Below are 16,032 nucleotides of genomic sequence, written 5' to 3'. Positions count from 1 at the left end.
AGCCCAGCCAAGTGCCACTTCCTCCAAATACCACTTGTTCTGTGTTCCTCGTCTCAGAAAACAGCAAGCCTTACCCACCCTCTCATGAGAGTGGGTAAGGCTTGCTAAAATTCTCCAGTGTTTTTCTGTCCAGAGGGTGGAGCCACTCTCTTGGTGCAATGATTGGGTCAAGGACGAGGGATGTAGAGGTAATTAAACTTACTGGTAACAGGAATGTGGAATCCTATAGCCCGAGGCCCAGGACAAATTGTTTGGGGTTAAGAGCAACAAGTTTAAACGTTTATTTTGTCCTTGGGACATGTAAGTCCAATCCCCTGCAGTCCAAACCCTTTGGCTGCTAGTTTGCAGTACCACATTTTGGATCAGGAAAGGGCACTGTCTGCAGTTAAGGTAATTTTTTTGCCCCTGTGTTAATGCTGTTCAAACTTGTATTTATGGTTCTAAGTATATGTTGTAAGCTCTGATTGCACTACTCACAGTGGTTCCAGTATAAAAATGTGTACACACATTTTCAAAGTTTAGCAATACAAGGCTATGTATAATGTTCCCAGAATTCTCTCTGATTTGATGCAAATATATGAAGAAGCTTGAAAGCAAGATTAGTGATTCTTTGCTTTCAAAATAAAATGTTCATTAAAAAAATGAAAGCAGGAAAAAAAACCTTTTGCTAAACTACTGTAAAATTTCAGGTACCATTTCTTTGAGCATCATTTAGTAACAGGTGTTGATGCATGTTAGTATTTCCCAAACATATTCATAATGGAAAATCAGTGTAACCAGTTTCAATAAGATTATGGGAAACTAAAATAACCAGCATTGGCAAAGCGAGTAGGTCTGAAATTAATAGTCAGTTTTTTAGTTTTCTCAAGGTGTGAATTGTTTTGGCATGGTTTTTGTAAAACCTTATTGGCGTGGGAGCTGCCGGGTCCTCACCATTATAACAAACATTGGCAAAAGCAAAAATTGTTATTGGTCTGAAAAAGCGCACAGTAGTTACTGGCACTGAACAAAACTACTTTGTGTGCTGATATGCTCCTTGTGAAAGAGCAGAATGATGTCACTCACAGTAAAGTCAGCCGATACAGAGAGAGAGAGACAGAATTTTAATAAACGCAAAATGTAAGTCAATTCCCAGACCAAATTAGGGGCACAATTATTAAAGAAAGACTCAAAAGTGGGCACATGGTATATGTCCTTGCATTAAGTGCAGCTATACGGCTTTCATGAATTCCTAAGAATTTACCGAAGTAGAAAAAGAAATAGTACTCCTAAAAAATATTTGTGAACTGCATTTTAGCACGAGAAAATATGCACGTGTAGATTTGCTCATACGAAAATCTGAGTGTTTGCAAGTTCACTTTCCCTCCAACCATTTTTTCCCCCAACTATAGAAGAAGGTTTAAGTTTGCCGTTGTCAAGAGGAAATTTCCAACATTTCTCAGTATGGGAAAAGATTAGAGAAGTGTTGTTGAAAACCCTTAAAACATGCAAGTTAATAGATTTGCACAGACTCAAAAGGGTATTCTGACCCCGGAACTATTGCTTACCACTACCTTCAGCCCCAGTATGTAGATCCGTGCAAACATGGCAACATAAGGGGAATGCAACTATTCAAACACTACTATGGTATGAGCCCTGGCATAATCGGAGAGGCTATATCGGAGCTCTTATATCATGAGATTACTGGCATAATGTGTCGCTGAACTACATGGCACCAAAGGGACAAGTGTATTTTGTTACAGGACAAGTAGATTTATGTAGTTACCTGCATAATGAACAAGTAGATATTATATTAAATTCAACACCCCTGTGGTAAGTAGCCGGGCAATTGCTGCTTATCTTAATATAAAGATTTTAACAGGCTGAGCATAAAAAACTAAAGATTCTTTTAGAGCTAGACCTTGTGGTTGAAAATGGATCCTACTCTAATTAAAACTTGGCGGAGGACCTCATTTACGGTCACAGAGCACTGCACTTAACAGCTACATTTCAAAATTCAAACACTGTGCCCATAATGAAGATGTCACCACAACGAAGTGAAGAACATCCCCATTGATGAGCTTGTGACCAAACAAGGATGTAACAAGCCATGAACACGTAATGCTCGATCCGAGGTACGGGTAAAACTTGGGCAGAAAGCAGGGCTTATATTATATCTTGTAGACAACGAGTGAATCTTATTCTCGAATTGGTGTTTATGGAGCTCTTTCTGATTTGTCAGCTACCCCTGAAGAAGAATTATTAAAATTCGAAATGCATTGTTTTTTTTTACCTTATCAGCTCGAAGGATGGTTGACAGCACGTGCCTGTGTAAACGCTACAAGGATACGATTGTAACTGAAAGCTTGAGGTGTCGTACTCGCATATTTTTGACGGAGGAAACAGATTGTAGTAGAAGCTAGCCGGCATATACGTAAAAGCGCTGTGGAAGCTCTGCCGGCCAAGAGGACAAATATAAGGTCAGGACTATAACACAAAAGGGATGGAGAAATGAATGAGATATCTTATTACTTGAATCTAAATGGATTGAGATAACGTTGTATTGCCCTGAGGAAGTCTTAGGTCAAAACTGACCAGACGAAACACGTGTTGGCTGCGTCGGAACATTATGAAGAATTGTGAACAGAACTCCTCAATGAAGAGAATAAATTGAGAGATTCTACCATCTTAAGACTTTAATTTATGAACTTTAAGTGCTTGGAAGCAAATTGTATATGCCTGTGTAAAAAGCCTGGATTGGCAGCACAAGGCATTTGAAAATGCGGAATAAAGATGTCTTGCTCAACTTAGCTGTCTCCGGAGTGATTTTACAAACCTTGAACATATGGATTACTCAATATTTGAACATCGTTTGGTATACTATGGATTAATGTGGTGTACTTTGAAAAATGTGGTGTACTTCAAGAGGAAAGTTTGTCCTCATTTTCGCAGTGCAGCAGCTAGGTGTGCAAGCGTTGTACCTTTTGGAAGTGTCATTGACAAGCTGTGGAGCGACTAAACACAGCGCTGTATTTGCACGCATTCATTTAGCAGTCTAAGCGAATGTTCATGATTAATTAAGGGAAGGAGTGCACCCGCTATCCTTAACTCTTACTTTTAGAAAGCTGGCATTTTCTTACTTTATCCATTCCGTGCCTTTGCCTGACTCTGAATACACGTCTGGGTTAGGATGACAGTTGGGCTGTTTGTGCACTCACTCTAGACAGTCACAGAAAGGGAGCTCAGGTGTGCTCTGCATATTCTGATGCCCATCATCAGGCCGACAGGTCAAGCTAGAGTGTTTCGTATTTATTTATTTATGATCAATTACTTAAAATATTTACATGTAGACACCTTGAAAACACATTTAGCAATGTATCATTGTAAAACTCTTAAAAGGAATAAACTATTTAAAAACAATAAGGGTTGACTTTAGTTTTAATACTGATGCCGGGTTAATATGGTACTTTGCTGTCCATCACAGCTTTGCCGTTCCGGGCTTTGTGGCCTGCTAGTTGCTTTTAATGATTTTGATTGTTTGTGGCAGGGAAGCCTGGATTGATTGAGTGAGTAAATTTCCCTAGTTTAGCCAGGGTTTGCGTTGTGTTGGCATAAAAACACAGATCTGACACTTCTATGCAGTGTCTGAGGTCATAGGACCTGCAAAGTGGAGTTATCAGGCAATGTCGCCCATTGCCATCTTTGGACAGCAGCACAGCAGGTGAAGCCAGGATTTGCATTTGTAGCTGCATAGGAACAAGCAACTGAGTTGTCCTGCCTGGCCCAGGATGGATTAAAGTCCACGATAGGCAGTGCTAGCAATCTCATGTAGGCGAGTTTCTTTCATGCCTGGCTGTCAGTGGTAGCTCGAAATATGGCTGAGCTTTGCCAAAGATATAGGAGGCATCCAATGCGGACCTGTGAGTTCATTGTTTTTTTCCAAGCTGTCACTGGGATGTCCCCGTTATGCAGAATGCGATTTCAATTTCGAGAAGGCTTGTGGACACTTCCAGCTGTGCCTGCAAGGGGGAGCCTGCCTCTTCAAAGACAGTTTTGATTTTGATTTGTGCTTTCAGTGAGGACGCTGTGGTATGCAAGGTGGTGATGTAATATTTTATTAGGTCTCCTGAGCATATGATGTCCAGCCAGCGAGTCCCAGCTCCAGCCTCACCATGGCTCTCCTGGCCCACCAGGGAAGTGTTATAACTTTGTTAGAAGCAGAGATTTTGAAATTGGTGAGGTACTTGTTCAGTGCACCGGGGAAAACCAGGTGACTGTGGTTGAGGGAAGGGATAGTTTGGCTCTATAAACCTTTACAATGGGTTACGCGGTTGGACTGTGTAGCTGCCGATTTAAACGTTTCAAACTATGGATGATGCCGGCTCCCTTGCTTCTAAGTTGTTTTAGGTGGGCCCCTGGTTTTGCCCCATCTGATAGCCTGAAGCCAAGATAATTATAACTTGTGCATGTTTTAATTTGCAGGTCGCCTAGTTGTCATTGAGCTGTTTTCTTTAGTGGATATTTACCAAAGATGACTATCTTGGTCTTCCCCTGGTTCACCAAATGTTTTTTGTTTGATTGTACCTGTGGAGTGCGTTGAGGGCTCTCTGTAAGTCAGTCCACGTGTGATCGATTATAACATCATCAGAATACTGGAGGATTTGAAAACGCACTTTCCCCATCCTTGGTGTTAATAAGCTAGCACCTTCCAAAGCTTTGCCCAGATCTGTTGTATAGAGATTGAAAAGAAGAGGGGCGAGGACACAGCCTTGTTTAAGGCCGTTGTTAGTTGGCACTTTTGCTGTTGCAGTAGTTTGGCTGGTTTTAGATCAGACCCACGTCCCCTGGTACAGTGCAGTTATCGCCTTTAGTAACTGTCGGATGATTCCCCAGGTCATTGGTTTCTCTCACAATTTCCGTCGGTCCACCCGGTCATATGCTGCACTATAATCTACAAAACAGCAAAAAAAGAGATGGGTGCTTCAGCTGTGTAGCTCAATATGACAGTTGACCCAGTGCTAGAATATTATCTTTGATGACATTTTGGGCGTGATGCTGGATTGGAAAAAAGGGGAGAATGTTGTCTGTTGCCAAAGCTTCTAGTTCTTTCATTAATATTCTGGCGTAAGCCTTTGCTTCTAGGTCTAGTAAAGCAATGAGCTGGTAATTTTCCAGTTTCATACGGTCCCCTTTTTTGTGGATCAGGAAGAGGATTGATCCTTTCCATGACGATGGAATTATAGGGGTAGCGACCCTGAAGAGTAGCATGAGCTGTCTTGACCAGTATGCCTGTGAAGATTTGATCACTAATGCAGGAACTCCTTTGGGTCATGGGGCTCCGTCAATCATCATGTTTTTTGATTGAATCAGTTACTGTGGCCTCTCAGATACTGGTTGTTTGGGGGACCCAACCTGGTCCTAAGGGAGATTGATGAGGGTGTGTATATGGTATACTCTGATGGTTGAAGTACAACTGTTTGACGTAATTGATCCACTCATGGGCTGCCACTGCATTCTCCTTTGTCTGTGTCAGTGTCCCTATTGCTGTGGGGTTTGCCTCTTTGGATGTTATCCATTCCTTAAGTTTTGGGCTGCGTTTTTCAGACCATTTTATTCTGTTCAAGGCCTTGTGGCGCTCTTCCCCAGTAGGGTCAACTAATGTTTGCAGTTGTGGGACATCTTTTGCATCTAGTTGGAGAATTGGCCTCAGCAGTTGATATCATCCCTGATATCAACTTCGGGCGCTGAGATGTGGCATCAGTTTGCCTGAGATCAAAATGTAGAAGATAGTGGATTTGTTCCTGAACGAGGGAAGTGGGAACCATTGGGGATCCTGGGCCTCTTTGATGCCATGCACGGAGACCAGCCTATGACTGTCAAGAAGTTGCTGCAGAGGGCTGCCACTGCTGGGGATCGGGATGACTTTGCAGGTTCTCCAACTTCCAAATATTAAGGTTTCCAGCAATTATTGGAAAGTATGAGACATATTTGCTGAAAAGATAGTCAATTCTTGTTACCAATGATTTTAAAGCTGGCTTTTTTAGGTGGGAAGCAGGGTTGACATAGCAGATGATTAGCAATAGACAGATTGGGTAATTGTTGCTTTTTAGCCCACTGATGAGTTCTGCTTGCAGGTCTGTCGTGGTCTCTATTCTGCGAGCATGATTAATGTAGATCGAGAGACCGCCGGAGAGGCTTGTGGTTTCAGTGGCCCAGGTCTCCTGTAAGCAAAGAATGTCACTATTATGGAGGTAATTGATTGCTGAATTGATCCAGAGGCGTTTTTGAGGCCTGTCACGTTCCAGGATATGATTGACAGTTGAAGAAAAATCCTAGGCACACACAATAGTAGTCAAACAGTATGTAAGTTATTACAGGAACTACAACATAGTAGCACAATTATGAAAGAAATGTCTTCTGATTTGTTTTTCAGTCTTTATTTTTCTTTTGCATAGAGCCAACGAACAGAGGGTAATCAGCCGACGCGTGGTTCGTCGCGTGTGGAAAATAATTACGCGACTAGTAGTGTTTTGGTCTCTTGTTCCTTTGCTTCTATTGGGGTTGTTTTTTTTTAGGTGGGCTTTATAGCAAAAATCGGATAAGTCTGAATGTTGTCATCTTTGGCTTGTGCTTGATAGCAGGGATGCAACTCTTTTAGAGGTTTTGGCCTTTTTATGCTGTTTCCTTGATTTTTTCTTAGCCCTCCTAGAGAGCGACACATCTTGCTGTTTCTGAGTGGAAGAGCTGTCCTTGATTTTGTCTTCTGTATATGAGATTCTGGTGCTGGGGCTTTGCCCCGGTGAGACAATAGGAAGATTGGTGCTCGGGATTAAAACTTGTTTGCCGGGCTGCGTTGTAGGGCTGGCAATATTGTTTGTGTTCGGGTTGATTTGGGAGCCGGCAAACATTATTGTTGGCTTAGGGCTGCTGCTTTGGACACCATCTCCCATGGCACACTAGTCGCCAGACTACACAACGCAGGCATACAAGGAACAGCCCTGGACTGGATCCGATCATTCCTCCCCGGAAGAAGCCAAAGGATCAGACTCCCACCCTTCCTCTCTGACCCTACGAAAATCACAGAGCCCCACCCTCTTCAACATCTACATGGCCCCTCTCGCAGATATCATCCGACAACAGGGCCTCAACATCGTATCCTACGCCGATGACACCCAGCTCATCCTCTCCCTCACCAAAGACCCTACCACTGCCAAGCTTAACTTCCAGAAAGGAATGTAAGACGTCGCAGTCTGGATGACCAACCGCTGCCTGAAGCTCAACGCAGAGAAGACAGACGTCCTTGGTACCACCCCTTCTGCATGGGACAACACCTGGTGGCCGACCCAACTCTGAAGCCCACCTACCTCCTGAGACCATGCCAAGAACCTCGGCGCCGTACTCGACTCATCACTCACCATGAACCGACAGGCCAACTCTGTCACCTCCAGCTGCTTCAATACACTCCACAAGAGCTTCATGTTGATCTCCACTGAGTCAAGGAAGACAGTCACCCATGCACTCATCACCAGCAGATTGGACTATGGAAACGCACTCTACGCCAGCATCAACAAGTTCCTACGCCGCAAACTCCAGACAATACAGAACACCGCCACCAGACTCGTCCTCTGCATCCCCTGAGATGAATACATCAGCCAACACCTACGAAGTCTCCACTGGCTTCCCTTGGAGAAAAGAGTCACTTTCAAAATCCTCACTCACGCCTACAAAACAGCGGACCCAAATACTTCAACAACAGAATCAACTTCCACGTACCCAAAAGAAACCTCTGATCTTCCAACCTCGCACTGGCCAAAACCTCGCACATCGCGAGAGCAGGCGGAAGATCCTTCTCTCACATTGCAGCCAAGGCCTGGAATGAGCTACCGGCAGACATCAGACACACCCCCTCCCTGAACACCTTCAGGAAGACCCTCAAGACCTGGCTCTTCGACTAAACAGATCTGTGGAACCCCCACCCCCCTTCAGCGACTTGAGACCCTTATGGGTGAGAAGCGAGCTTACAATTCCCTGATTGATTGATCGACGGATTGTTGGCACTGGAGCTCCCATTTGTCCCCTTGAGCGTGGCTACCAGGTTTGTTAGAACTTTGGGGAGGGTTACCCATTTGTCTATAATTGCTGCACACTAGCAGGTACAGGACCAGGTTTCTTGGTTTCGGCTGAGTTTGTTCTCTAGGAGGTCAACCATGGTGCTCAGATCCACTAGGCATTGTGCAATTGAGAGTAGGAGGTCAATTTGTAGCTCCATTTTAGTAGATTGCCAAAGTAGTACTCTTGCCATAATGAGATTTTCTTCGTTGGTGAAGGTTGGTTGCAGGTCATTGATTGAGTCAATATTTTGATTGCATTGGCTGAATGGGGGAGATTGCCTAATTATGACCGCCTTTCTGAACAGCTGTGGAGGGAGGTCCAGTGTTCTTTGTCTTTTTGTCTCTAAATTTTGTAAAACTGTTGTTGATAGGTTCCCCAGTTCTTGTTTACACTCTGGTGCTTCTTTCTTACTTGAGCTAGTGCCTAAGGGCTCGGGGAAGCGGAGCTGGGTGGGAGTCTGCGGGGAAAGTTGTTGTTGATGGTATATTTAGGCTGCGACCACCTACTCCCAACTTTCTTGGATAGGGGCGTAGTGGGCGGAGTGCGGATCCCATAGGGTTGTACGTTCATTTCCGGGGGGCGGGGAGGCATGCCGCCTTGGACAGGATTGAGACCTACGTCTCCCTATGTGTCTTCATGGGTCATGCACAGCGGGGGTTTTGCAGATGGAGAGACTGTCTGAAAGGGGCTTCTTCTCGTTACTGGCTGTGGCATGTGCTGGTGAAGCTGTTTGTGCAAGATGTTTGCCTCCGTTGAGCGTCGCTTTTCAAGAAGTGTGTTATAAGTCCTGCTGTAGGAGACTTTTGAGGCGTCTTCGGGCAGAGGCTGCCTAGGCTGCATTCTGTGAACTTCTTAATTTTTTGGATGTCTCCGAGGTCAGGGAGGTTTCCCCCTCAGAGACAGGTTTGAGATGAGAGGGGGTATCTTTTTAGTCATCCTGCGATGGGGGGGGTGGCCTGATTACTGGCTTCAAGACACAGCAGCAGGAGTTTCCTGCCTCCTTAAATTTGCTGTGTACTGGGACGATGCCCTGGGCACTATTAAGGGATGGGCCTCTGGGTGTAGCGGTGTCAGATGGATTTCCAATTCCCGCCAAAAGACATGAGGAGATCTTTTTAGCTTTCAGCTTTAGAGGCCCTCCTCCCACCTTCCCTCACCGGTAGAGCCTAGAGACTCTTTTAGCCATGTGGCTGGGTCTCTTGCCTTCTTTTCTTCCTGGAGTCTCCACCGGCCTCCTCAGGCCTCTGTTCGCCGGGGTGATGCGCTGGGAACTGATGGCCTTTGGGTCTTGTGCTATGGCTTTTGTCCCCACTGCTGCGTAGTGGTGTGGGCTGGGCCGGCTGCCACCTCGCTAGCACACTCCGCCCTTCTGCCTCACTGGAGGCGCTGGCCGGAAAGCTCAAGCTGCCAAGTAGCGTTTGGGGTTTTGGCTTCCTAGAACCAATCGTTCTGCTCTGGGTGAGAACCAGGATGGTTTGCAGGTCAGACTACTGTCATGACTGTCACACAGCCCAGAGTTGCTACTGGAAGAGTCGCTCTACTTTGCGGTTTCCTTCAGCCTTGGGGCTGCTGCTGGCCAGTATCACCGCTTTGGTGGATAGGGTTTCATGGGCACCGGTGAAGTTATGGGGATGTAGCCACTCCTAAGGCGAGCTAGAGGCATGGGCGCGTCCTTCTGATTGGGACCCCGCAAACTGCACCCGGCACTAGCTGGGCAGCTTCCGCAGGGGACTCTGGGCTCGCGCTCCCACAGCCCGCAATGGCTACGGCGTCAGTGGTTGGTTTTGATGCTTTTGAGAGTCTCCAGTGGTGCTCTGTGCCTGGAGGAGGGATGTCGCAGCCCTCAGCTCATGGCCTATCATTGACCACGAGGGGGGCTTCAGGCTCCCCGACGAGACTGCCCCCAGCCTCCGGCACCATCCGACTGCCTCAGAAGCGGGAGTGGGGACAGAGGATTGACGCTGGAAACTGTTTCTGCACTTCCAACAGAACGCCATGGACCACTGCAGACCTCAAGCATGGTACCGGCTTCCTGCTCCAGGACACACGGCGTCGGCGTCTCGTCAGTCACCCAGAAGCAGAATACGTTTCAGGCAATGTGACTACGAGGAACCTTCAAGTGGCATTTGCTATTTCTCCAGCAGAAGCAAAATGGGTGCAGTGCCCTTTGTTACATCAGCAAGGAGAGACTCCCCAGCCTGCACCTTCAGAGGGGGGGGGGGCTGCTCTCTACCACCGTTCAGCCGTAAGCTAGAGTGGTGGGAAGAATTGACACCGACACCTGAATAGAGCTGTGCCTATCCTCACACAAAGAGGTCTCACCCCCTGTAATGTGTCTAGAGCCAGGGCAGGGAAAGGCAGGGTCTTGTGCAATACAAAGACTATGCCTGTCCTCACACAAAGAGGTCTCAAACCCTGTAGTGTGTCTGGAGCCAGGACAGGGAAAGGCAGGGTTGTGTGCTATACAAAGACTATTCTTTCAAGTTTGCCTACTTCAAGGCTGAAATGGGTATAAGTACAGGACCTCTGACACCATATGTTCAGAACACTTCTGGGTTGAGGACATTCTGTCAGGAAGGAGGGCTGGATAGCTGTCAGGAGGGACTGCCACTTTGCTCTTTGCTTTTCTAGGTTGGCCTGCTGGTTGCCGCTTCTGTCCTGGGAGGGAAAGTACCAGCTTTTGCTTTCTACATCCTGCTTCCAATGTTCCCCAAGGGCTTGAGTTGTGCTTACCTCTTGTTAAGAAGTCTCAGGGCCATCAAATACTTCACCTGTAACCCCTGGGCCCCTCTGCTGAAAAGCCCTACTTGCCAGGTAGTGCCAATTCCAGTCCCTGGCCCTGTAAGTGAGTTTGGGGTGCTCCTAAGAAGAAACCAAGGCATTGACGCCGATCAACTTCGGAACCGGCACCTGTCTGTGACGTGCACCACAGGCTCCAATGCAACATTGCGTGCGCCGGAGCATTAGTGCTGCTCAACACACCAGCCATGAGTTGTATCGTAGGCCCCGAGGACACTACAGCGCCTTGGGAGTTCCACCACTACACAAGTCCAAAGCAGCGCACCACCAAAGTCCATTGGGCACTGCTCTGACTCGGACGCCTGTGGCCTGGTTTGGCATTCAAGCCACGGAAACGAAGCCTCGCGGCTTCACTTTCGATACCACTCCACACTAAGGAACAGAGGTGCCAATTCCAGTCCCTGGCCCTTGTACGTGAGTTTGGGGTGCTCCTAAGAAGAAACCAAGGCATTGACGCCGATCAACTTCGGAACCGGCACCTGTCTGCATCTATGATACTGTGCTGCTGCCTGCACCAGAGCTGTGGTCCTGCTTGAATGCACCGACTGTGACTTGCACCACAGGCTCCAATGCACCATTGTGTGCGCCGGAGCATTAGTGCTGCTCAACACACCAACCACGAGTTGAATCGCAGGCCCCGAGAACACTACAGCGCATTGGGAGTTCCACCACTACACAAGTCCAAAGCAGCGCACCACCAAAGTCCATTGGGCACTGCTCTGACTCGGACGCCTGTGGCCTGGTTTGGCATTCAAGCCACGGAAACGAAGCCTCGCGGCTTGACTTTCGACACCACTCCACACTAAGGAACCGAGGTATCGCACTTGCCAGCACAGCATCATCTCCACTCCAGCAGTAAGGAACCGACGCATCACCTCCGCTGCCCGGAAGTAAGGAACAGCCGCCTCACCCCCTTGCAACAATAAGGAACTGACATCGCACTGGCCTCTGCCACGAATCACCTCCCCTGTGTTTTGCATCGTTTTTGTTTTTCACAACGCCTCTAAGGTACCGTACTGGGGTCTGCCCAACTCCGTAACCGGCCCTCGCTCCATCGAGGTCGGGGTGACTGTCTGGGGTCTTCGACCACGACCAAATAGCCCCGGTTGGAGCTATTTTTGATTTCTAAAAGCTATTCTTGATTTAATCCTTCAAAAGTGATACCTTGATTTGTGTATGTTGGATTTTTGTTGTTTTGGCCCTGTTTTATTCAGATAAATATTGGTTATTTTTTTTTTAATGGTGTGGAGTACTTTTGTGATGTTTTCACTATGTTTGTGTGTGCATGTACAAATACTTGACACATTGCCTCTGGGATAAGCCGGACTGCTCTTTCCAAACCATCAAGGGGGTGAGCACGGGTTATCTTTGGTGTGTAACTTACTTGCCCTGACTAGAGTGGTGTGTTCAGCCTGGCTTAGGTGCATACCCAAGCCAACCAAAAAACCCATTTCTAACAATGAGCAAGGCCCTGCTGATCATGAAGCAGATCACTCACACCATGGAGAGGAGTGCAATGGTCTGTTTGGATGCGCATAAAGCATTTGACATGGTTAACTGGGCCTACATGAAGCAGGCGCACCAATGCTTTGACCTAGAGGAGTTGTTCTTACAATGGGTCTTCTTCTTTTACCAGGAAAGCACAGCACAGGTAAGATTGGCAGAAGGCTATCAGGCAGCTGACAGATCCTGAGGAGAACCTAACAGTGGTGCCCTCTACACTGATTTTTGCGTAAACGATTTAACAACTAGCACAACTGGTGTAGCAGAGACATTTGGGAGACAGTGTTTCCCTTGGGAGTTGGCGTATCATAATCATGCTTTCAGCTAACGATATCTTATTGATGTTATGTGTACCTCTGGAAAAATGGCCCAATATAGATGACACATCGAAGGAGATGGGTCATGGTTCAGGTTAGGCACGTCTGAATCCATTTTATACCCACTGAATGTGGTGGAGAGGAATTTCACATCAGCTTAGCCCTTACAGATGGACACAGTATAATTTCAATAGCTGGGAATCATGCTCAAAAGGGATCAGAGGGAGATCCATTAACATCATGTATGAACGTTACTACGTAAGCTGGAGGACAATATAAATATTTGGCTGTGATTCCCGATGTTCTTGATAGGATGGATAGCTTTGAGCAAGATGATAATCCTCCTCGGGAGTTCTGTGTGTTGAACCACATACCCATGCTGAAGACGAGCAGTGTTTCTGTAAACTAGATGATCTATTGAGATTATTATACTGGGGACCCGGTAAGGCATGGATTGAGCTAGATACACTCAAATTGTCATAGCGGGGTTGGGGGGAGAGGATGATGGTGCTAAATTTCAGAGTATATTACCATGCGGCTTACTTACAAAGTATAGTTGTCTGGCTACCTGTGGGGACGCGGGCCTGGTATGTGACACACTAGACACATTGATAACACCTAGGAACTTATTGGCTACCCAATTTATGTCAAAGATAGCGCTCAAGACATTGAGGGGATTGGCGGCGGATGGAAACTTATTTCCACCATATAAAGAGTACTCCTCCCACAGGAGGATTAAAGAATGGAACGCCTCAAGACTCTGAAGCATGGGGACATGGAGGAGGATCTACAAAAGACACTGTGGTGCCAAATTCTGGAAAATTGCGAATCTGTTACACGAAATCTGTGACTTAAACGTATACATTATAAGAAATACATTGCCTAGTGCTGCTACAAAGAATGAACCCATAATAAAATCAGACATGCCCCAAAAGCAGAGCGACAACAGGCTTGAATATACATATGTGGTATGGTTTTGCAGCAACTGAGCAGTTTTGGCACAATGTAAACACAAAGCTGGGGATCTGACAAATATGCCTGTTTGATAAGATTTACAAACATGTTTACTAACACTTCCAATCATGACTAAACGACCAAACAGTATGTTAAGATAATAAAGCCTGGGGCTGACGATTAAGAAAAAATGTATTGAAGTGAAATGAAAGTGGGCTGTGCCTCCACTGTGAAATAATGACAAAAAGAATTTCTGAAGTGGATCACAGCAGAGAGTGGGATCCACAAGAAGATCCAAAGTAGAATGGACAATCAGGGAGGCACGTCATAACAGGATCTAGTGGCAATCGAGCTAGAAGAAGCTGAATGATATGGGATCAATGCAGAGAGTAATGACGAGTTGATGGAATGAAACTAGTGCAGCACGTGATGCGGTATGAATAACACATTGGAGGGGGAGCGTGGTGAAAGAAAGACTGTGAATAACAGTTATACAACCAATTTGAAGTTAACTGGACAATTGAGTGGGGAAGGGGGAGGCAGGTTGGGGAATGTTTGTTATTAGTCACTGTTTGGACTATGTGTTATTGCTTAAATCCCAATAAAACAAATATAAAAAAAGACAGGCTTAGGCTGTTTCTGCTATGAATTCTTATTTACTCGTAAGTGTCATCGGGAAGATATGCAGAGAAACTGCCTCATTGTAAATATAAAAAAGTTAGCGGAAGTATGCAGATGAAATTGGTTAATCCATAGAATACAACGCAAGCAGTGGGCCCTGTAAGAGGGCGGCCCCCCCTTAGTGCCGCATTAGGTGCATCCGCGCGGACTAGCTGCCTGGACCCCTTACCCACGGGAATCCCGCCCTGTCCGGCACCGCTGCGGCGTCATTTATGGTGGGTAGTCGGGGACGGGTATTAATAGCTTTATGCCTTATGCCTATCCCCAGGAATCTTTACGGCAGAACCCTGTATGAAAACATAGGCACCTGCTAGTCCTTTGGGCGGTTGTAAGCCTGAGCAACCGGGGGCTAGCCTTGCAACGCTCCGCCCCTAATAGGCGTGGGTAAAGTTATGGACTGCTAGTCGATGGTATGTAAGGGGAATAATCCCCACATAAATGGATCCACCGATTGGGTTGGCCACGGTGCAGTTTGGCTCATCAAGCGAGCAGGGCAGATTAGGTTAGTCACCGCTGCCTGGCCTTGGATCGCACATAAGTTAACCCACCACTTGGCACACTTCTTGTATGAAATATATCTGCAGCAAAACTGTTTTCCAACACAATTTGTGTGGACTGATTATTTTTGCAGCGTGACTATTTATTGCTAAGCAGGGGGGGTTGCCGATATTGGCACTAAGCCACTCCAACACTAAATCACGTACCTCTAAGATCAATTCCATTATCACTCAACTCAGAACCCAGAATCATAAGTTTATAGCTACATTGACACCAAAACCTCAAACTTATATTGGCACCAGAGCCACCAAACCATCAGAATCAACAACTGCTCAATGACAGAAACAAAAGCACCACCCACCCGTTGCTGTACCTTGAGACAGCCACCGCAATACGGGTTAGTTTTAAGATGCTGTAACAAGACAAACCAGAGCATGATCATAAAGAACCATCAATAAAGCAAGATACAAAGATCCGACACACCAAAGATTCAACAACACCACCTGGAGAGTAATGAGTTAGTCTCAGCACTAAAGCAGAACCCAGATTACCCATGTGCCTAAACCATCAATGCCCATGACAGCCCACAGTACCCTAACCACAGAGCAATGTATGAAACATTCACATATACTGCGCCTAACAAACGCCCAGCACGAACCAATTAAATTTAAATGGACACTTACTAGTCTAAATCACCTCATGACCGGCGTTGCCGCTGTTTCAGCACCACGAGTCAACATCCCTGGAACCACTACCAACATCAAAGACATCAGAGAACTCAGAAGTGAATAGTTAGTATTAGAGGAATAACCCCAAGAAACGCCGATAAATCACGTGGTATAAACGTCAGCCCCAGTTGAGTGAGGCTGTGAAGTGACGCTATCCAACAGCGGCACCCGGGAGTCTTATGGGAAGTGACAATAGACAAGGGACGCTAATCAACGACGTGGCATTAAGTGCAACTCACAGTTCGCAGAGACGCGGGACTATCAAGAACAACATTAGGTCAGGAACTACGGAGAAGGAAGGGGCCATATTGAAATGCAACGTCTACCCTTGTAATTAAGAATGCCATGCAGGAAAAAGTGTGAAGTAGTAACATTTGTGTTTTGGTCGAATTATTTCTTAAGTGTGTTCAAATAAACACACAAGACTTGCCAAATCAGGAAATATTTAAATAGAAAGATGA

General features: G+C 46.2%; 1 protein-coding gene across 1 annotated transcript in view; it reads right to left on the bottom strand.

The window, feature by feature from the left end:
• Positions 1-15,724, bottom strand: part of NFXL1 (nuclear transcription factor, X-box binding like 1) — a 680,877-nt gene extending 665,153 nt beyond the window's left edge. The window contains exon 1 of the mRNA XM_086962681.1: positions 15,527-15,724. The gene's annotated coding sequence lies outside the window, so the exon portion shown is untranslated. The remainder of the gene's footprint in view (positions 1-15,526) is intronic.
• Positions 15,725-16,032: the final 308 nt, after the last annotated feature.

The sequence above is a fragment of the Lissotriton vulgaris genome, chromosome 3_1 (genome assembly GCF_964263255.1).
Source record: "Lissotriton vulgaris chromosome 3_1, aLisVul1.2, whole genome shotgun sequence".
Lineage (NCBI taxonomy): Eukaryota > Metazoa > Chordata > Amphibia > Caudata > Salamandridae > Lissotriton > Lissotriton vulgaris.
This window is presented reverse-complemented; position numbering and strand designations above follow the sequence as displayed.